The 24,500-nt window shown below is 40.3% G+C and overlaps 1 non-coding gene and 2 pseudogenes across 1 annotated transcript; all 3 read left to right on the forward strand.

The window, feature by feature from the left end:
* Nucleotides 1-3,254: 3,254 nt before the first annotated feature.
* trnai-aau (transfer RNA isoleucine (anticodon AAU)) lies at nt 3,255-3,328 on the forward strand. The gene has a single exon. It is a non-coding gene; the product is annotated as a tRNA-Ile (tRNA).
* A 12,794-nt stretch (nt 3,329-16,122) lies between these two features.
* LOC145656128 (polyadenylate-binding protein 1A pseudogene) lies at nt 16,123-16,760 on the forward strand (annotated as a pseudogene).
* Nucleotides 16,761-16,809: 49 nt separating this feature from the next.
* On the forward strand, nt 16,810-24,447 carry LOC145656130 (voltage-dependent L-type calcium channel subunit alpha-1D-like; annotated as a pseudogene).
* Nucleotides 24,448-24,500: the final 53 nt, after the last annotated feature.

Consider the following 24,500-nt stretch of genomic DNA (forward strand, 5'->3'; position numbering starts at 1 on the left):
ACTGGAAAAAAATAAATAAGAAAATATTGTTTGTTGTTGTACATGAAAGTCAGAGAGCCATGAGGATAAGCCCTCTTGTCCAAAGTTCTGATCAGCAGTTATGACCTCCTAACACTGCAATCAAAATGCACGGGCAAAAGATGCATTACTGAAAAAACACTCTGCACATCTGGATTTCATGTCACCACAGTCAAAGTTGAAGGCTTTGTTCGGTGAAAAGAAAACAAATGTATCAAAGTTGACGTTATACTCAGTAAGAACTCAGTACAGTAAGAAACTGCAAAATACTCAGAAAACTCTGTGCATGAGTCAGTGGCTCAATAGTCCAACTAAAATCAGCCAGGACCACAGTTTAGTTGGGTTAAACATGAGTCAACTAAATCCTTAGTCAGAGAATGATATTCTGTCTTTGCTGCTTACATGATCAGCTTCTTTCAAATAGCCATGTAAACTTAGTTATTTAGGAATAATAACAAACTACATGTGGGCCATCAGATCCTGTTTGCCCTTGAAGACCCACTCACAATCTTTGCCCAAGTCCAGCACTGGACATGCATTACCTTGCACAGTTTCACAGCTCTGGCACTGCAATCAACAATGCATACGTCTTAACTAAGAAGGCAACAGTTCAAATGGAAAACCTACTTCCTCTCTGGGAGTGAAGGAAGCCAGCTGCTTGATCTTCAGTGTCTGGTTGAGTCTTGGATGCATCAAGCACAGGGACACCAGCTGATACCCCATGGTTGAGGTGCTCCATATATTGTGCAAGGATCGGTTCGTTATAATCACCATTCTGCATTTTTTAACAGCAGCAACAGCATAAAATGGTTCAGTTAAGGGTGCATCATTGGAAGACTTTCACTAAAATATGTCCTCACCATGTCTCAAATACAGCAATACCTCTTAGAAGCCATTGTACTGCACACAGAATGGACAGTCTCAGCAGTTTCTGTTCTCATATGGAACCTCAGTGTTTTGATTACAGAACCAGCAATTCACAATGACATGAACTGGTTTCTTCCCATTGAATAGGGAGTTTATATATATAACTGAATTTGATCAAACTATAGCAATGATTGTGAGCAAGGAGCTTTCATTTTACAGCCTAAAAATGAAAGTGACAAATACATGTATGTTACAAATAAACCAAACTTGAAACGTTATATGAATAGCTTCATGTTGAATATACACAGTTAATCAGTCATTACAAACTACATTCTATTAATACAGAATGTTTATGAAAGTTAATTTAATCTAATTAACAATAAATGAACAGTCGAATATTGTAGTTCAAACAGTCCGATAGCTGTAGTAATGGCTTAACTCATTTTGCTTATTTAGAGAGAACGATACATTTGAAAACCCACAGGTTTGTGAATTTGGGTCTCTAAATCATACAAAAGTAGGTTTTCTATTGCTGAACAGTTAGCTAGCTAACAAACTACCAGCACCTAAACGATCAAAGTTGAAAGCTGAACAATGAAATGGTTCCACAAGGAATGGTTTATAGCCCCGAGTTTGACACTCGCTGACCTCAACTGTTAGCTAGCTAACTAGCGTATCGCTGTGATAAAGCGATACAATCTTTAGCAATGAGGACATGAATAAAGTATCTTTTACAATTTTCACAATATTGTTAAATTTAATTTGCTGGCATTGGAGGTTATTAAATATTCACAATATCAATAATAATTCCTTGGCTCACAGAATCAGACATTACATTTTTGCTGTTATGGCAGCTGTTATAAAGATCATATTTATACAGAACCCTGTTCAGTTAGTGCTAGTATTGAGGAACCATTGCATAACTAATAGCGGTACAGAGACAGAAACATCATGTGTTCAGATGAATAACTGGATGTGTGTGAGACAGTCTGTGAGAGGTTTGCATTTGTGTGTTGCATGACTATGAGTGGGAAAACCATATAAAGGTAAAAACATTACCTCTGCAACAAGGATCTCTTCTATTTGAAGGAAAGGTTTAAGTTAGACACAGTCTCAACAGAGTAAGTTAAATCTGTCTGTGTTAAGACCAGTTGACATATCAGTGGTTTATCACTGATTATGTCTGCCACTGAGATACCACAAATTAAGCTTTCCAGATTCCAAGACATACAGTTGTGCAGTGTGAGCCATACATCAATTTGAAAACTTCAAAAGTCACGTAATGTGTGCATGGCATAAGCGTATTAGCAGGTCCCGAAAACATTTGCTATCAGAAAGGATTTCATCATAGAAAAAAACTACAAATTCTAGACTTGAGAATGTGAGCATCAATCCCACTAACACTCACATACTAAAAGAGCACTCTACCACTTGACCTAGTTCTCCTAGAGTGGGACTTGTTTGCAGATCGGACAAAAGCTGAAGACACAGTGGAATGGCAATTCTCTAGGAGATCATACCAAATCCTGCATCCACCCTAAATATTTCATCTAGCTGTGAAGTCAAAAAAGCTTATTCCTGAAATGACAGGAATAGTTCTTGCAGATTCTGATATGCTATGCAAACACTATAAAATGTGAGCTATGTTAGATCTGGCAGCCATTGGCTCTAACTGTCTCTTTTTATTGAGTTAAGCAATGCTTACAGAATAACTTTCTATGGCTTCAAATACTTCCAAGAATTAAACCTTGCAGAGCTCTGTAGCTAGACACATTGTCTCTGTAGGTTTGACATGTTCATTTGACAAACTAGCTAAAATAGCATCTTTTGGTTTGAATAAATTGCCCCTTAGACCCAGACAAAAAATTGCTCAAAATCTTTTTGCTTATTCATGCAGCAATGACACAGATTTCCAAAGAAAGAGGACGTATGGTTAAAGCTAGAAAAAAATGCCTACTCTGTGCTCAGGCAGAAAATCTGATATTTTAAATATGTCCCTAAAAGGTTTATATTCCTTGGCTCACAGAATCAGACATTACATTTTTGTTGTTATGGCAGATTTCATGGTGTAATAGACAGCACTATGTAACTCGCAGCAATAAAGCTCAGTGGACTTTGCAATTGATGATTTCGTCACTGTGTACAACTGCACTGATTTGCTCTTTAACAAAAGCTTCTCCACATTTGCTTTTGAAGTTTAATTCAAAAGTTGGCTGCAGAATAACCATTTGTCAGAGGGAACAATAAGTGTCAACTTTCACCTATGCTCGGTCGAAAAAGTGGCCGTAATCTCGTTGACACCAAGTCTACAATTTCATGGAAAGGTTCCCTTCAGTGCTCCACCAAAAACTGCGAAATGAACAGAGAAAGGCCGATTAGCTCAGTTGGTCAGAGCGTGGTGCTAATAACGCCAAGGTCATGGGTTCGATCCCCATATGGGCCATGTGGGTTTTGTTTGATGAATGACCCCTTGTCAACAAACCACCTGTTTGAACTTGTGTTGCTTATAACATTGCTTGTAAATCACAATCTGCTAAGACATGTTCCAAGTACATGAGAGTGTGTTCTTGATTACAAAACTTTACCCCTGGATTTGTGCTTGTTTACAAATCTTGGACAATGCAGAGAAAAGTATGAAATCAGAGGGACTCTGGCATTAGTGTAAGGCTCTCGATCGCTGTGTGAATAGGTCAAAGAAGCCATTCCAGAGGCATGCAGACAACCTGCATCCTCCCCATCAAATTATAGCCAGTTAGGTGTCTGGAAGTGCCAGGGAGTTCAAATCGTTTAGTCTGAAATGTGTTGGGATATGATTATGCCTGCCACTGAGGTCTGACAGCTCCACAGTTGCCTTGTGAAAAGAATATAGTATAGACCGTCACCCACATACATTACTGTATACATCAGAGATCAGCGCAGGAATATCAGTTTGTAAACCCGCCAAATCTGCCCCCACAGGCTCCCTGAGTTCTACTAATCGCTCCAACACCTTGTTTCAACCTCAGTTTCTTTTTTTTTGAAGCGCATGAGGCAGCTTCAGCTATTTCCACAGGCAATCATATTAGATGTGCCATCAGTAACCAGACATGTGACTTTATTTTATTCCCCATTCTTCCATAAGAGAGGATTTCACACAGGCCAAATTTTCAGCCGTATGCGCCTGCAGGAATTTCACAACACCAAGTAGTGTAGACTTCAGAAATGTGTTGTCATCTATAAAATGGCAGGTCACAGCCAAGAAGGCATCCACATTAAGAGATGTCCACATATCTGCTGACAAACTCATTGCAGGAATTTTCTGGACCTCAGCTTTGGCCTTCTCTTTCTCTTATTGACATTTGGCCTCAACCATGGCCTTTACAGTCTAAAGGGAAGGAAGAAAATAATTATATATATTTTTAATACTACTCTCATAATGTATCCATGTCACCACACATACCTTCCTAGTTAGGAGAATATAAGTTGAATCCAATTTTGCTACCAAGTCCCTGAAGCTTTTATCCTCAACTATGCTAAATGGCTGTGTGTCTCTAACTATCATGGGGACCAAAGCCTCATCCAGCTCTTCCTTTCTGGTCACTGCTTTGTAAAGATTAGATTATACCAAAAAATATAGTACTCACCAATGAAATTCACTTTATAATCCAATCCAAAAGGGAACTCATCCTCCTTCGGTTAACCCTGGATAAACCTGGGCAAAGATGAGTTGGGTAGAGGATGGCTGACAAATTGTAAGCATGAAAGATACACTACAGCATTCCTACACAAAGACATCATAGGAGATAGAAACAGAGCACAGTTCACCTGGATAGAACACCTGGGTAGAAATACAGTAACTCATTATTATAACAGTACAAAGAAATGAAATGTGGATCATCCAGGTGAGGTTCATCTGCTAATCTGCACATAAATATTGTTTGTGACAGTGCAGAATGTTGCAGGTAAATGGAGGGCAAGGTGCTGTCATTTTAAGCATTTTAAGGCAGGTCCAGGAAGGAGAAACCCCAGCAGGTAGGAAGAGTTAGTGGGGAGCACAGATAGCACAGCACTCCAGAATCATGTACTGGAGCATGGTGTGTCCACTGGGGGGAGGTGGGGTGGTTGGAAGAGCATAAAAGACTGTTGTTACTGCAAAGATTCATTTAGACCTTTCATTTGGACTGTTATTCTTTTTTTAGGGGGCGGGGGGGGGGCATGTATTTAATGAAATAATAACGAAAAATTAATAGATGAATTCATACCAACTCAAATTTGCTGGTAAAGAAATCATTTGTAAGGTAAAAGTTATTTTAAGAGTGATGTTAAGGAATTTTTTAAAATGTTAATTATAATTTCATTAGAATAATTCTAACATCTACGGGATGATCTGAGCGTTAAAGAAAAAAGAGGTGGACCTTATGGGCAATAAAGCAAAAGTCATTATTGTAGTACAAGACCCTTTGTTCTAGCTAAGTGATCTGCTGCATCTCAGTTTGAGTCATGTAGAATTCTAAAGACAGAAAGTCTTTATTCTGGCATAAAATAAAACTGAAGGGGGAAACATACTTTGAGTTAGTACCAGTAGTTATTGATTGTACACAAAGTCCAGTATGCATCCAAATGTAATCAAGAGATATCTGTTGAACATCTCCAACTCGTACAATGCAATGTTTCTTCTTTGTGTCAAATGAACTTAACAATTCAAACATCCATAACTGGCCGTGTTTCTTGCCAACATACTGGTGTTTGGACTTATGGGATTACATGTCTGTTGCCTTCAATAGCTTAGTTGGTAGAGTGGAGGACTGTAGAATTTAAAACTGTTATCCTTAGTCTGTCAGTTAAAATCTGACTCAAAGGAAGTTTGTTTTTTCACATACAAGCTTCTTTTTTAAGTGAGCAAAAAGAGCGTCCCCTGACCAGGAATCAAGCCCAAGTCGCAGTGGTGAAAGTGTTGAATCCTAGCCACTCACCCACCAGCAATAAAGCTCAGATGCTTCTGACAAACATTTTTCAAACTCTGTATTCCTAGTATACTGACGATGTTTGTATGCATACTGGACTTGGTATCCATGAGCATTAGGAGGTCATAAAGAGAGGTATTCATATTTCTTTTTATTCCACATAAAAATTAAGTTTGAAAGAGAATCCTAGCCACTAGCTCACCAGGGATAAAGGTGACAGTTTCCTCTGACATGAACATGAGCTACATTCATTGGTAACATTTTGATCGAAACCAGGCAAAAGTATTTAGTCACTAGCTGAAATAGCTCAGCTGGGTGAGTGTTAGATTGAATATCAAAAGACTCCTAGTTCAGTCCTGGGTTTTGGTAGCTGTGCAAGACCAAGCTCCTCATCAAACTGTCCTCTTTTTAAGAATATTTCATAAACTTTTACATTCCTTTCCTAAAAACGAATGACATTACTGTTTTTACGCTATTGTTAGAAGTCATAGTGTAATAGTGCTCTAGACTTTGAATTCAGTGATCCTACTTAAACTTTAGTGGAATTTGCACTTCCTTATGATATGTTTCCTCACTGCACAGAGAGCCATTTGAACATTGGCTTCTGTATAAACGCTTTTGAAATGTTTTTCATTAGTTGTCTACTGGCCAAACCACTGGACAAGGGGAGGGTAGGTGTCAGCTTGCATGTATGCTTGTGTTGGTATCCTGGTTCACACACTCCCTGTGTTTTCATGGAATGGGGCCTACCTCAGCTTCCTTTGGCTCATGGATGGGCTTTGTCCTACCAAAAAAGGTGATGCAAATAAGTCATCTGCTTACTAAAGTTCTTGAAAATCACACTCTGCGAAGAGGCATTGCATAATGCAAAAAAACCTTCAGAAACAATACACTCTAATGACAGCAACCAACATACTTAATACAGGAGTGACCTCAGGGGTGATCTCATCCAAAGGCCACAACAGGAACAACAGGCTTAAGAAGGGACACATGAAATGACCTCAAAACACAAAAGTGAGCAGGTAAGTTGAGTTGATATGTGACTTCATTAATGTGCTTGGTAATTTCATATGGACCGATATACTTGGGACCTAACCTGCGACATGACCCCGGCTTGCGGTAGTCCTGTGTAGAGAGCCACACTCTGTCACCAGGTTGGTATATCGGGTTCTCCCCTCTGTGCCTGTCCGCAATTTCCTTATACGTTCAGAGAACTCATACAATACACTGATCTGTTTCCTCCCATACCCTTTCGCTCCGCTGCATCCACTCATCCACAGCGGGGAAACCAGCTGATATGGAAGTCCATGGGACATTTGAGGCTGATAACCTAAAATACAATAAAAAGGAGTCAAGCCAGTGGATGAACTAGTAAGTGAATTTTGGGCCATTTCTGCCAATAAGAGGAACTTGGACCGGTCTGATGGATTGTTCATATAAAAACAATGTAGGAATTGGCCATTTGACTGTGGATGTAAAACTAATAGCTACCCCGATGTGTTCAATATAGGAAGCCCAAACTCGAGATGTGAATTGATGTCCCCAATATGATATTATGTCCTCTGGGATGCCAAATATACGGAACACCTGGTTAAACAAGGCTTCCACAGTTTGGCAGGCTGTAGGCATACTCGGAAACACAATGAACCACACACCCCTGGAGAATCCATCAACTACAGTGAGGACAGAGAGGTCAGTAACGCAATCTAAGGTGATGTGAGACCAAGGACTTTCTGGTACGGGAAGAAGCATGAGCTTTCCTGTGGGTAGGGTCTTAGGCATCTTGCTTTGACTGCAAATTGAACATGAAGAAACATACTTATAAATATCGCTTGTCATAGCCCTGAACCAGCGAAGAATGAGCCCACTTCAACAGATGGTCACAGCACAAGGTAGGTAATGTTTTCCCGACAGACATTCCATTGGGATGACTGTGTCTTGTATGGCTTGTTTATTCCATCATCTATTTTATATACACTTGTCTATTTAATCATCTATTGTAACTTGGACTTGTCGTATCGTTGTGAAAGTACAGCTCCTACCCCGATGTTAGCAGCATCAGCTTCCACGACAAATGGAATGGAAGGATCAGGATGTCGACGTATGCTAGTCGTGGTAAAAGCTTCTTTCAGTTTCCTGAATGCTTGATCAGCCTCCTGATTCCAAAGTAACTTGGTCATTGCTCCTTTCAGGAGGGCTGTGAGAGGAGCTGCAATGCTGCTAAAATTCCATATGAAGCATCGGTAAAAGTTTGCAAATCCCAAGAATCTCTGGAGTTTTTTAATTATAATAGTAATGGGCCACTGGAAGATGGCTTTGATCTTCTTATCATCCGTAGTGATTTCACCATGGCTGATCACGTATCCTAGAAAAGTTATAGTTGGAAGGTGGAACTCACATTTCTTTCCCTTTACAAACTCAATAAACTTTTACTCTTTACTACTCAATGCATAAAGCTGTCTGTGTTTGATGTGCTCTCATTTTCCCACCACATCCATTTAGCAGTACTTCTGAATAACCGAAATGGCTTAAAACAGCTGAGGGGATGTTTGAAACTGAGTGATAAGATGTTCAGCAATTTATATATGATAATACAAGGCAGTAAATTAAATTGGGCTGAACTGGACAATAGTACCTGGCATGAAAAGTATGTCGTAGAGAGAGTAACAAAAAACTCAACCTCTCACCTCGCGCTCTGAGATGTCTCCGTCACTGTCTGTAGTGTCCTCTAGGATACTGCTGCCCTCACTAAAGTGTGTCACCCTGACCGGGTCAAACATCTCTTGAACATAATAACTACACAATGGAAAATCAGCTTCAAGTGCTGCATTGAGCAAGAGTGCACTGTAAATGGCCAGATATAAATGGCAATGTCAGTAGTAAATTTATATATGCAGTCATGGAACAGGACCTAGCTGTAGAGCACAGCTTTAAGGTGCATATTATGATGTGCTCTTACCAATCATCCTCCTGGCTGTGTCTTGCTCTTTTGGCCAAATGTTTCTCTTCCAAAGCAGACAGACCAGACTCGCTGCATATTACTCCGTGCACTATAAATAAACCACATGTATAATGCCTTGTAAACAATGGAAGAAGGGAAATTTGAATTGTGACCACTCTGTTAAAGGGGCGGATAAGGCACCCCACCCAAACCCCCCGAAAGCTGTTCTGTTATCCCTAATTGCTATGCGATAGTCCTGTGATTAACTCAAAGGCTGGAGAAGTTTCACCTTTCTCTATTTGAATCCTGAAGGCTGTTCGGTTCCGTCGCCCACAATCCATCCTGTGTAATTAAACATTCACATCATAACTCGACCCCGTGTAATAGGGCAAACTCACTCGGATGGGGGAAAGGATTACAGACTACCTGTACTGCTGCCGCAACTCTGCGGCCATTCCAACAACATCCACATACATTCTAGCAACATCCCATTATAGGACACAGTGTATCTGGCTTAAGTACACCCATTTAATAGCATGTTGGACCTTCTTTGGCCTCCAGAACTGCAGCAATTCTTTCTGGCATAGTTTCCACTATATGCTGAAAATACCCTGCAGGAATATTGGTCCAATCTTCATAGGATATTTTCTCTCAAATTACATGGAGGGACTGACATGTTCTAAACTGCCTGTTATACCTTTACCCAGGGATGTTCTATAGGATTAAGATCTGGGGATTGTGAAGGTCAGGGAAACATTGAAAATTTGCTGTCTTAATACTGGAACAAATCCGTGATTATACAACCCTTGTGGCAGGGTTTCTTGTCTTGTTGAAAGTGTCCTTCTGCCATAGTTTAAGCAGCTGCATGAAGGGATGCACTCGGTCGCAGTACATAGGTAAGCCCTTCTGTTCAAATGTCTACTGATTTCAGAGGACCCATGGTGTGCCAAGAAAACATTCCTCACACCTTTATGCCACCTCTACCAGCTTGAACTGCTGACACCTGACAGGAAGGACTCGTTATTTCATGCTGCTTATGCCAAATTCTTACCCTCCCATCATCATAGTGCAACAGAATTTTGGATACATCTGACAAGATGATGTTCCACTGTTTAGTTTTCTGCTCTTCTGCCCACTGGAGCCTTGCCGTTCTGTTTGCCTCAGACAGCAATGACACTCGAACAGGTCATCTGAACAGGTCATCCAAATGTGCTAAGGGACGATGACCTGTGCATTCAGACATGTTAGTTGGAGCAACAGCATTGTATCTGGCTGCAATTTGCTTGACCGTGCGCCACTTGATCATCAGAATTATTCTTGATGTCATCCTCCTCTGATCCCTTTCAAAATATTGGTCCTGGCTAGTCTGGTCTATGCCTCGTTCGCAGTTCGCTTCGCTCAGACCACTTGAATTTCCCATTCTAATGTTTACATGCTGTTTTTTGTAATTAGTCAAAACTGACCTTTCATGACCTTCATTATAAACTTTTTTAAGCAGTCATGACCTCACCCTGTCATAATATTTAATATCAGATCTTCCCTGTGTCCAAAGTGATCTCATGGCAGGAATTTTCCCAAGTGTTTACATTAAAGGAATCTGACTATACTGATTACTCTTTGCCAGCTAACAGCAAATAAAAGATGCTGGATTTTGGATTATGTGAGTATATAACACGTGACTGTGTTTGTGTCAGAGAAGGGAGAGGAGAGGCTTTGTCTCCAGCCTCTCGCTGCTTGCCGCTGTTCAGCTTCTCACTCCTGAGATCCTTCTCGTTCTCCTTCTCACCATTGCGTCCCACTCCGCCAATGCTGCTGCAACTTCAACCGTTGACAAAGTGCACCGGCTCAAAGCGTGGTCTAGAGCCAAATTTGAACACGGGCATCTTCCTCATTGGCTCATCTCCTCAGAGGGGCAACAAATGCACAGTTTCAGCTCCTATCGATACCCAGGTAGAACCTTATAAAATCAAACTGACAATGACAAGGAAACCATATTTTCAACACCTCCAGCACAACAAGTAGTAGTTTTTAGCAATGCACTACTTTTAATGGTTGTTGAGCATCTGGAAAGTATGCAAGTCACCAGGGTAACATCATCAAGAAGCCCTTTTAGACTTACTTCCATCAGGTGAATTCGGCCTCTTTTTTGCTTCAGTATTTGAGACTAATTCGTAGGAGGGCATTTTGCCAACATGAATCCCCTCTGCCATGTCATGCACTCTCTGCATCAGTTGTGGGCCATACCTGCTAGACCAAACATTTACATTCTGAATACTTTGGCTCAAGTTGTTAAAATGTTAGTATAAAAATCAACACTTTTATCTGTATCTTAATTTCAGGCTGATTTAACAAGTAGATAAGCTAACGTAGTGAGCGGTTGTCTTGGCTTGTCCTAATGGCAGTCAGGGGCCAAAACACTTACTGTAACACTTTATACTTATAACGCACTTTCTATACAGAATTCCACACGCTTCAAGATTGGTCTAATGGGCCAGTCATTGCTCATCCTCTGCTGCTCTTGTTCAGTCGGCAGAGGGTGGATTTTCGTCCTGCTCCGTCTCTGTCCCATTGTCAAATGCGCTAACATTTGATGAACTTGAATCTTATTAATTCTGATGTCAGCAGGGGTAACATTCCAGAACTGTTGTCAGTGTAAATCATTTGAATAAATGACTGTCCTGTTTGCCTGCTACGAGCTGCCATAGCTGCAGGTGTTTGGTGACTAGACCAGTCAGCATGCAGGAGTCTGCCTATGTTCAGTTAGAACAGGCATCAGTAAGATGAGACTCGCTGTACTCACTCATTATCTTAATACTGTTCATTAAATTAAGTCAGCGGTTTATATTGAGTTTACGTCATTTGGTACGACGACTCTACAGTCTTGAATTGATTTCTGCAGTGTAATATGGATATAAATGTTAAAATGTTCTATTACAGAACACGACACCTATTGCGTTTTATATTTTATATTATATCTCTGATATGACCACTGTAACATAAAGTTGCGGTTCTAAGTACGTGAAACATTTTGATCGACTGAAATGTAGATGTATGTACATGCAATATATTTGTGAGTATGTAAATCAAACAGCTATTCTTATTCTTATGGCTAGCTAAATAGATTGCAATTTCGTCGTCTTCAAGGCATGGCATGGTGTTTATTCATTCGTTGGCATACAAAATGACGCCTTTTCACGTTGTGGAACTACAAATATGGCGGCCTTTTTTCTTTAGCGTTTTAATGACGTAAAAGCAGAGTCTCACCGTAAAGTCGGGCAGGAGGATCTGGACTCATTTATTTCTTCGTATCTTCCGCCATCTAGCGGTCAATAACGGTTAGTCTTGAATTGATTTCTATCGTGTAATACTTTGGATATAAATGTTTAAATTTCCTGTTGCAGAACAGACAAAGTATAGTCAACCAGTTCTAACCTTTTGATAAAAACTTGAACTTCAAAGTAGGTGAATCTATTTCCTTAAACCAATCAGATCAAAGTTCATTTACATAACATCAATGCTTTGAGTGCTTTAGATATGAGAACATCACAGTGATCTTTCTGCTCACACATCAGTCAGTCTATAATTCTGTATTATGTTTCTATAGCTTCCAACTTTCATGAGTTCCTTGAATCTGTGGAGAAAATTGCAGACCAATGTAGTTTCTTATTTGTGAACATTTATACATTTTATGTAATTTATTTATCATTTAAATGTTTTATTACTTTTAATTTATAGACATAAGGACACAGAAAACAGTTCATATACTGAATGAATTGTTACATGGTAATATTTTCTAGACTGTGTTTACCATATGTTTTTATTTCTAAATGTTAATGCAGTGTGTTAATCTGTCACACCGAGGCAGAAGGGGTGAATCTGATATACCCCTCTTCCATTGTCAACTATTCAGAGTCCTCCAGTGGAGCTCATACAACTAAAGAAACACATACAGAGGTCACTGGAGGTTCTAAGTTACATCTAAAGTGGTCTAGTTGTGACGTTGCGAGGATAAGCAGGATGCGGGGACGAGGCACGATGAAACGCACTTTTATTTTTGCAAACATGCAAAACATACAACAAAGCTCAAACACTATGCACATCTCAAACACCAACACACGTACTATGACACACGAGACATATATACACCCAAGCCGATTACACATAACAGAGAACAGGTGAACGACACGAGAGGGTGTGGCAACACAGACGAACACACACACACCAAGATGTTTGAGGAGGGGGCGGGGCCACAACATGACACTAAGCCTGTACACACTGTTCCAACACTACCCTGTAGGGCACCATCTCCATGGAAGTGTATTTTTAAAAGCATGTTTGATAACCATATTTATACTGGAACAATTTAATCAAATGAGTTGTGTTTTTTGTTCCTCTCTAAGACCTTTCGGACGCCGATATTCAGATTTGAGTCTGAGCAAGTTGAGAAACCCACTGTGAGGGTTTCTGGGTGCTCTGGAGGAGCATCCAGAAGTTGTACACCTGCACCAAGCCTGAGACCCCTCTGCCCCTGACACAATTGCCCAGGAATGTGGGCATGTACCTAGACTATGAGGATGGGCAGCTGTCTTTCTATTACATACTAACATATCTACATATTTATCGGAAACCTCTGGGAGAAGAAGCTGTATCTCCTCTTTGCACTGCTGGACAGACACACTCATGACACTGTACTCATCAAAAGCAGCACCAGAGATGCACTGAGTCATATCCCGCTACACACCTCTCAGGCCAGCTTGTTTGCACATTTTGTCATAAAACTTAAGATGTCATTTGTTGCTGTTATATATAAAATTACCAAATTAAAAAATAAATAAATCAAAAAGTACTTGTGGCTAGAGAAACACAGCCAATCACATAAACAAGATATAATGTCAGTAATGTTTGCGGCAGGTGTTTCAAATGTGCCCAGACTCATATTCAAAAATATCCATGTTTCAACAGTTTGAAGGTGGCCATGACACTAACAGTCTGGTGGAAATTCCACAAGATATCAAACTCCACACTCACACAAACTAGTCATTCTCCCATTTGGAAAAATCCAGAATTTACCATGAACAAAAATATTAAACTTTACATCTTGGATAGAAAAAGGCATTACACACCTTAAACATATTTATCATAAGACTTCTTTCATGTCATGCCCACAACTAGCCCCAAAATATGGTATAGAAAGCCCCCAATTCCTACAATACCATCAGCTAAGATCACCTATGTGTTCAAAAATCAATTCCGATACCTACATCCATATCAGAATTTATAAACATTCCTAATACAAAAAACCTATTATCCAAGATATACAAAATAATAGTGAAATCAAATATCACAGTTACTCTCCCATCGAGACAATGGGAGGAAGATTTATTACCAGCCCCCGATGCCGCAGTTTGGATTAAAATGTGTAATAATCATTACCACATGACAGGAACACTAACCTACAATGCATTCAGTACAAAATAATACAGAGTACATTATACTACACATTGGATGTTTAAAATTGGTTTCACAAGCTCAGCAATCTGTACATACTTTACTCAAAACACATCTGACGATTACATTCATACCACTCGGCAGAGCACATCTATCAAGCAATTTTGGCAAGTTGTCATCACCAACATATCCCATGCTTTAAATAACCATATCCATCCAACACCATCTTTATGTCTCCTAGGAGACAGATCATCAACCAATAGGACAGGATACTATGTATAACATTATTATATTGATATAATAAAAATATTATTGCAAAAAAACAACAAACAAAAAAACATACTCATGAACTGGAAAACAAAAAATAATGTTAGTGTCACCCAATAGAAAAATCTATTAATAGACTATATATCAATAGAATAATTCTCAGAATTAATCAATAACAGAACCAATAATCTAGACTGGACACCTTTGATAAAATCCATACAGAGCCAATCCATAAACGCTAAATATCACACTCTAATACGTGTACATATACAATCCAACATACATGTACTCGCACATAACCATATACATACATTCACATTCACACTCACACACACACACACACACACACACACACACACACACACACACACACACACACACACACACACACACACACACACACACACACACTATTCCTGTAATGGTGCAGATGGCGAATACTTAAAAATATTATATATACATTTTGCGTTTGTCTGTTCATCTGTCTGTCTTATTTTTAATAATAAAGCTCTAAAGGTCCTCTGATGGGGGGGTAATAAATTAAAATATTTATTTCTCCAGATTTCTAACTCTGAGAGAAAAAAAAAACGTCCTTTTACAAATTGCACCTCGTTGTGGACCTCGGCTAGGTTTACATTCCAGGTGATTATTTTTAAGATATAAATAAAAAAAAATAAAAAATAAAGTGTAACAGTTCCCGATGAGGCGGTATGGTGGTAGCGGGCCAAAAAAATCAAAATCTTCAATATGTCGCATGTAATTTACTCTAAATAAATATATTTAGATATGATTTACATACCAGTTATATTTTTAGGCCTACTAAATGTATACTTTAAATACATTCATTAATTAGCACAGATAATATATCTGCTCTTTATACTTGGATTTTTAACCTATATATTTAAAAATTTAACTGATGTATTTATTTCTGCAGATTTCTTACTCTGAGAGAAAAAGACGTCCTTTTACAAATTGCACCTCGTTGTGGAACTCTACTAGGTTTAATTCCAGGCGAGTATTTTTAACGTCAAAGAACAAATGCCTTCTTCAAGGCAAACTGATTTAATCCCATTAACTATCTTTAATGTGATAGATTTTTGTTGCCATGAATGTTGCTGTGCTTATCAATGTAAAAGAATTTATTTTGAGCCATGTGGTAAATGATCCAGTGTGACCAGCATATGGACGATTTTTGGAAAATACTTTAACTGGGTAATATTTTGAAATGTAAGGCATTGTTAAAGTCTAGTACAGTTAATAGGCTAGTAGAGAAACAAGCCTCTCATTCATGTTATTAAGGCTATCAGTTTAAATAATTGAATAATTAATCATTAACGATAAAAATAAATAAATAAATGGCATTTGGATAATATTAAAAAATAAACATTTACATAAAATAACTCTTACGTAACAACTAAGTTGTCATCTGTCATCTGAATTCTAAAGCTAAAGTGTTCCTTTGATCGCTTTGGTCAATCGACACTTCCCTGGCTCTGTTGAATTGTTGTTGCTTTTTGGAAAACTGTTGTATAATTTGTGTATTTAGATTATTTGGTTAAGTCGTTTAATATTTTATTTTGTTCATTTACTACTTTCACCTACGATTTCCAGAAAGGTTCAACGACGTCCCTCACAAAGATGAATCCGAGTGCTCCAAGTGCTCCGATGGCCTTGTTGTACGTAGGTGATCTTCATTCAGACGTTACGGAGGCCATGCTATTCGAGAAACTGAGCCCTGCTGGTCTAATTGTCTCCATCCGAGTGTGTGGGGACATGATGACCAGTTGCTCACCTGGATATGCATATGTGAACCTTCAGCAGCCATGCTGAGCGTGCTTTGGATATGATGAACTTTAACGTCATCAAAGGCAGGCCTATGCGCATTATGTGGTCCCAGAAAGACCCCTTTCTGAGGAAGAGCAGAATTGGCAACATCTTCCTCAAAAACCTGGACAAGTCTATTGACTGCGGAGCCCTTTATGACACATTCTGCAACTTTGCCATTCCTTTCCTGCAAGGTGATTTGTGATGAGAACGGCTCTAAGGGCTACGGCTTTGTACACTTTGAGAGCGGCGAGGCTTCGGAGAGAGCCATTGAGAAACTTAATGGCATGATGCTCAATGACCGCAAAGTGTTCATTGGCTGCTTCAGGTCTCGCAAGGAGTGTGAGGCTGAGATGGGAGCCAGGGCCAAGGAGTTCCCCAGTGCGTACATCAAGAACCTTAGAGAGGACATGGACGACATGGTTAGCATTAAGGCTAAAACCCCACACTAATACAACGCAAGGAAACCCTAGAACTGGAACTGAGACCTACTGGTCTAGTATGTCGGTCTGCATAGTGGGTACAACTGTTCTAACAAGTGCTGGATGGCTCTTTGGCATCACAATTTGGTGATAGGCTGTGTGTTCACTCGAGTGTGCGGTGTGTGTTGAGTGTTGACGTGCCCCTTTGTCCCAGGCCTGTTTCCTCCGCCATGCAAGGCATCGGCGACCTGTCACAGCCGATCATCATCTCACGCCCGGCCTGGCTGTCAGCAACATCACCATCCCCAGCGACTCAAGAGGACGAGGACGACACCGATGCCTAGGTCCCGCCCACCAGGTGCCCTTGCCGTGACCTCTCACACCCCTGCTGTTCCACCTGCTGCTCCACTGCAACTCAAGTCTTTTTAAATCCATTATGAAATCCTTCCTAACAGTTTCCCTGCTGTTGCTCATCTTGTGGTTTAATCCTTCCTCCCCTTCCTTAGCCCCACCTTCCAGCTGCGGCGTGAGCCAATAGGCAAACGTCATCACCTGCGTGACTGTGCAGGACTTAGACTCGTCCACATGCAGACCGCTCAGTCCCAAGTGTCTGCCCCAAGCGTCGTGTAGAACACCGCCGACCTGCCCAAGTCACTGGCCATGGTCATGCCTTTGGTGAAGGCCTTGCCCTGGGAGGGTGTTGTTCCTAAATCCCCAGTCAGCTGTTAAACATTCAAATATAAAATAAAGATGCAAACTTCAGAATTAGTACAAGAGAATAGCTGGTCCTGTTCTTTATTGCAGGTTAATGTTAAGCATTATTGAGGCACCATCATATGTCTAAGAATAAAACAAAGAACCCACATTTTTATACTAATGTTAATTTAAAAAATGTATTATGCTGCACTTGTCCTGAATTAATTTATTATAACCATATTAGATTCTAGTCCATGACTAGCATGTCAATCAAAGCTTTATCCAGCTGCTTTTGTAACCTTTTCAAGAACAGAACACACTAACATCTCAATTCTAAAATGCATTGCAGTAAAGCAACACATTAAAGGTTATTTGGTTGTACTAGTCTATTGATCCTATAGGTCAGTGGCTATCAAGAATTGATCAAGCAGTTTTACTGGGTGTGTCTGTAAAAAGAACTACAGCTCTCAGTGAGCTCATTTTTTGGTTTAAGATTAATCGTCATGAAAATAATTGCGATTAAAGCTGTGTCTGTTTAATTCAACTATTATACTATAAACCTAATATTTTAAAAGGGCTGGCAACTTTCTAGATCAGATTACAACATGAGTGTTAAGTAGAGGTGCTGTAGCTATACAGAATACAAATGCCGCCAACACTGTAGTGTAAAGGATTACAAATAGAATTTTTAGGCCCATTGCCTCAACCTCCAGCTCGAGATACCCAGGGTATGGTGTATTGAGCCCATTAGTGGCTGTCAATTTAACACAACCTATAGTGGGCAACATATCCTCATCTTCCCCATATAAATGCATTCAGAAAAATTGCTCCGTAAGAGTACTCACTTGATTATTATTCTCCAACAGGTAAGGAGTAACAACATTGCAAATCTTGAGCTCTACTAGAGGACATGTTCCAATAACACACTGCAATAATTGATCACAGGAGGGTTGTGTACTAGCTGAGTAAATGGGGTGAGTCAGGCAATCTGGGGGAACAACAACTGGGGGGTCTCGTTTCCCTGGGAGCTAGAGAACACTGGGTTTGCATTTCTTATGCTTCACTTCTGTGGGCAGTTCTTTGCAATATGCCTTGGAACCTCACATTTGAAACAGACTGGTTGCACATCCAACGGATACTTTGGCTGTGAATTCGGTCTGCTAGCAGTACTACTTTTCTGTACTGTGAGGTCTTTAGCTGCTTTAGTTAATTCAACTATGGCACGGCTCTGCTATCACTTTAAGGACGTCCTCCAGAGTGACTGACATTAGTTCTTGCACTTTATGAGCTGCACACTGTGCTCGACTAGTACTACTACCACCTCTCAACTTTACAGCTTTGGCTTTAACTAAGGACTCCTCTAGAAACCACAAATAAGCCTCCTCCCGCACCTCCATCACAGAGGATTCTGGGTTGTTTTGCACATATCTGCAAAGCTCTCTCCTAAGAGAAGAATCTGACTCCCTCTATGAACTGATCCCTTAGTGCCAATCTCTCATCAACTACGACACCACTTCAGTAGCAAGCTAAGGGCTTGCGCCAAGGCATGTGAAAATTCTCTTATGTCTTCACCCTCCTGCTGTTTACAGCTGTAAAAACAATGCAACAGTTGGGGTACACTGTGATTGTCTGAAAATGCTTCTCTGAGGTAGGTTAACTAGTCACTAGCATTATCAAGGTCAGCACTGCTGCACATACATGCCTCTTCTAGAGCCAGACCTCTTAGCAGGGACATAAAATCATACTGGTCATGGTCAGACTGATTCCTATCATCTGGTCGACATCTTCAGTGAAATCATCGACAGGCCTACCATCTTTCTCAAGCTCGCCACAAAATGGGGGAATATGCTTCTCCATGGGAACATAAACATAAAATCTATCGTAGCCATAGCTTCCTCATGTTTAGTATGCAACTCCCTAATTTGTTCTTGCAACTGTGATTCTTGTTCACCTGACTGTGATACTGTACAAACTTCAGTCTTTACAGTCCCTACTACGAGCTTGGTGAAGGATAGGAGTTGATGATGAGTTGGCTGGCACAGTCCCTCTGGCCTAAAGTTCCTGTCGTTGTCCTGTTGCGTCACAACGATGATCTCTGTAGCTCTGACGTGGTATCAAAACAGTTGTAACCAGACACCAGAACACCACTCGGTCTCCCACTAAATGCCAACCTGCTCTTCAGCACTACCGCATTAGGTACTTCACTCTATACTTGCACATAAAAAAAAAACCCTTTAGTTCCTCTTAGCTACTTGGAATACTCCACTCCTGGTAGCAAGTTTTATGGCCTGTGAATATTTGAGACCCAATGGGACATTCCTTTCCTATACATACATGAGAGTAAGAGGAAACCAGGCACATCAATTGAAAATATATGTATTTCTCTTTTTTAAACTTCCTGTAGTACACACAAGCTAGTGTACACATAATATGTCAGTGGCTGTTTGGAAATTTAAAAAAAAAACAAAAAAACAAACTATGCTTCCACACTGTAGTGTGAAGGATTACAATTAGAAAGCATCTTCTAAAATGATCGCTGACCTGTTGTGCCTGTACTTACTTTGTTAACATGTGCTAAACTCCACAACACACGTAGGCTAAACACTGGAACTTATCTGCGCTCACTCACAGTAGCTACACAAACTAACTAAACAGAAAAGAACATATTCACTTTTCCACTGACCGTATACAATTATTTTCTATGTCCCTTATTACAGAAGCGTCAACAAACTAAACTAAAATAAAGTCCCAAAACAACTGCCTTCCGGTTGGTCCTAAACAGATAGAAAGGTTCATGGAAGGTGAACCTGCAACACTGATGGAAAACTCCAACCTTTATCTTACAACTCATGCACGCACACACCCACAAAATCATTCAACAACCCTTTTGTTAGACGGCTAAAACAAATCTTAAATCTTTACTGTGTTGGTAAGGGAATAATCCAAGGTTTTTTCACCTTTTTCTTAAAACTCACAAAAAGGCAACTCACAGGAGCAAAATGTTCCTTGTTCGTTTATTGATAAACATGTTAATCCCGCTTGTTATCGCGATGGCACCACCTGGTGGTTTTAAAGGTACCACGACCTATTTGTTCCACCAGCTTTGTGTAGGCACAACCGATAATCACCCGGTTACATGTACAACCCAAAATGCATCTAAAATAAACATCAGAAATCATAAGTGCATTAACTCTTTGTAGGACTGCGATAGGTTGGATAACAACAGAACACTTGTCCCGCCATATAAGCGAAATGAACGCCTGCTTAGGTCTCCAAGTGGCCACCAATTGGCTCCCCAGAGCACTTAAATGTATTTACAGCTCTGGAAAAAAATGAGAGACCACTACAAAATGATCAGTTTCTCTAGTTTTACAATTGATGTGTATGAGTTTGACCAGGCTGAGTAGTTTTGTTTTATCCCATAAACTACTGGCAACATGTCTTCCAAATTCCAGATAAAAATATTGTATTTTAGAGCATGTTCTTTATGAAAATGACTAATGGTCAAAATAACAAAACAGTTACAGAAATTTCAGACCACAAATAATGCAAAGAAAACAAGCATTTACAAACAACACGGTACTAATATTTCTACTTTGGATGAGTCAAGAATCAATATTTGGTGGAATAACCCTGATTTTTAATCACAGCTGTCATGCATCTTGGTATGCTTTCCACCAGTCTTTCACATTGCTGTTGGGTAATTTTATGCCACTCCTGGCACAGAAATTCCAGGAGCTCGGCTTTGTTTGATGGCTTGTGACCATCCATCTTCCTCTTGATTACATTGCAAAGGTTTTCATTGGGGCTCAGGTCTGGAGATTGGGCTGGCTATGAAAGGGTCTGGTGGTCCCTCATCCACACTTTGATTGACCTGGCTGTGTGACATGGAGCATTGTCCTGTTGAAAAAAATAAATAAAAAATCATCAGAGTTGGGGAACATTGTCATTGTATTTATTTATTTATTGTCCTATGCCAGGGGAGTCAAACTCAAATACACAGTGGGCAAAAATTAAAAACTTGGACAATGTTTTGCTTAAACATTGAATCTGGAACAAGCAAAGTTTAATACTATAGACACACGTGAAATCAAATGTCAAATCAAAGACATCTGTGGCATTCATTTTTTAAATAAATGTTTTTAAAAATCTTATGCCTCTTTCTTTATTTGTAGCCTTATGAGTTAAATTTCAATGGTAACCTTTTTTTTCACAGGCTAACAATAATAATAATAATAATAATAATAATAATAATAATAATAATTTCCTTCAATGAAAATCCACCCATTCAAGTCCATGCTTTGGAGTAGCGAGGAAAAGTGCATAAAGAAAACATTCATTCAAGCTCAGTTTGCTACTCTCTGATCTACTCTGATGCACACTGGTCCAAGCCAGATACCTGACATCTCTTCTTGGATGCTAGCTCATCAATGTTTGGGGTCAGGCTCTGAGCTGAGAAAATCCTCAGGATTGAGTGAAGGTGTTCATCAGTGAGACGACTCCTGTGTGATGTTTTTCTCATCTTCATCAAGGAGAATAGTTGCTCACACAGATATGTGCTGCCTAACATAGAGAGCATTGGAGCAGCTGGGGCATTGTGTCATGGATGTAATGTGGAAACTGTGCAGCGCCCACAGCGTCATACTTTGACTTCAGCGTGTCACTATACTGGAGTTCAAGCAGCTCCATTTGGAGGTTAGTTGGTGGGCTTTCCATATCAACTGCAAAAGGATTACTAAGCAGTTAAAACCTACATTTCTGGGCATCAAAGTCAGCAAATTGCCAGGTCACTCGGCACTGAGTAACTTGAGTTTTTCAGCAAACTGTGCACTTGGGAACATGGCAGTAGAGCTCTGCATTTTTATGGTTTGGCCATAAAATTGGCCACAGGCACAATTTTGTTTTAAAAGCCCTCACTGCAACATACATGTCTGTGATGACATGGCCCTGACCCTGAAGCTGCAAGTTGTGCAGCTGGTGGCATGAGGTTGCTAATGAATGTCAACAGAGGAGGGGGCGTTTGTGGGTCCTGATTGACACGCCAATGCACCAGCAGAGCATTCTGGGATTTGTAGTATTAGCGGTGAATTCACTGTCTACCGGTGGGCCAGCTCTAGTAGACATATAGTATTTTCTCGCAGGCCAAATATAATTACACTGTGGGCGAGATTTGGCTTGCGGCCCTGAGTTTGACATCTATGTCCTATGCTATTGCAATGGCGACTCAGATTTTTGCTTAGGGCTTCATAAAGACTTGGGACAGCCCTGGCATCACAGTTTTGTGCACAGGAAAATCATCAAACCTGTTAACTGCGCTACCAGGGTTTTTCAAGTAACTGTACAAATAAATTGCAAACACAATTTCTTTTAGAACTTGGATCCAGTTACATTTTATGAGTGCCAAAATGTAATGAATCACAGCAATTTAAAAAATCGCCTTATTAGTTGTGACTCTAGAATCCTTTACACCTAGAAAATTACAGAAATTACATCTTTGATCTTGCGCTCAAAATCCTCCACATGCTTACTAGATTCACTGCCTGCACACTTTCTTAAGGAAATCCTACCTGAAGTAATTGAACCTTTTCTAAATTTAATAAACTCCTCCTTGAACCTTGGCTACATCCCTAAACCATTCAAATTACCAGTAATCAGACCACTTATCAATAAATCTAACGTCGACCTATGTCAGCTGTCAAACTACAGGCTGATCTCAAAGCTTACATTTATTTCCAAGATCCTAGAAAAAGCTGTAGCTCAGCAGCTAAGCTCATATCTGAATCAGTACCAGATACATGAAGTTTTTCAGTCAGGGTTTAGGCTTAATCACAGTACAGAAACAGAACTAAATAAAGTAGTTAATGACCTGTTGTTGGCTTCTGACCTTGGTTAGGTCTCTGTGCTTATAATGCTTGAACTGCGTGCAGCATTTGACAATATAGATCACAACATTTTACTAGATCCTGAGAGTGCTACGAGTGTTCAGGCCTGTCCGAGCCATCAACAGAGCAAAGGGACTCAAGGTACTGCCCGTTGTGCCTGTGCCCATGCGTGCCACACGCCTCTCTCCTGCCATCCCTGATAACTGCCTCTCTGCCCGTCTGACCAGAACATGGTGCAGTGTGTGTTCGTGGCTATCAGGACCATCGGGAACATCATGATTGCCACCGCTCTGCTTCAGTTCATGTTCGCCTGCGTTGGCGTCCAGCTCTTTAAGGTGCTCTCTGCTCCCCGTGCACACGTACCACCCCCTGCACCTCCCTTACTTCGTAATGACACCAGCAATACATGAATTGCACTTATGACTTGTCTCACTTTTGACAAAGTAGGTGCTCTTGTGGGTGCTGTTGAGAGTAAATGTTACATTTTGTATCGCAGGGCAAATTTTATTGCCGCACAGATGAGGCAAAACACACACTGAAGCAGTGCAAGTAAGCACTACTTAGGGAAGGTGTCTGTGTGTTATCAAATGGCAATGATTCATTGATTCTGTGTTGTTCTCATAGTGTGTGTGTGTGTGTGTGTGTGTGTGTGTGTGTGTGTGTGTGTGTGTGTGTGTGTGCGTGTGTTTGCATGTAATGCAGAGGCACATTTGTGGTATATAAAGATGGTGATGTGACTCACCCGATCATGCGCCAGCACTTCTGGCTCAACAGCGAGTTTAACTTTGATAACGTGCTGATGGGCATGATGGCCCTCTTCACTGTCTCCACCTTTGAGGCTTGACCCACGTAAGTCTCCACAATGATGTGATCCCATGTCAAAGGGCAAAGGTCAACTAAGCACATATTTCCTCCCCTGGGTTACACTTGTTCTCTTCTGTTTCATGATTTCCCTCAGACTCCTTTACAAGGCCATCGATGCCAACGGGGAGAACCATGGCTCATTCTACAACTACCGCGTGGAGATATCCATCTTCTTCATCGTCTATATCATCATCATTGCCTTCTTCATGAGGAACATCTTCGTGGGTTTTGTCATCATCACACTCCTCCACTATTCATGCTATGTCATGCTGTAACTGAAGCTAGTTATTTGGCCATTTGTCTTGTCCCCAGCATTATTTCATGGATG

The sequence above is a fragment of the Electrophorus electricus genome, unplaced genomic scaffold (assembly GCF_041902795.1).
Source record: "Electrophorus electricus isolate QZ-2024a unplaced genomic scaffold, ASM4190279v1 Scaffold49, whole genome shotgun sequence".
NCBI classification, from domain to species: Eukaryota; Metazoa; Chordata; class Actinopteri; order Gymnotiformes; family Gymnotidae; genus Electrophorus; species Electrophorus electricus.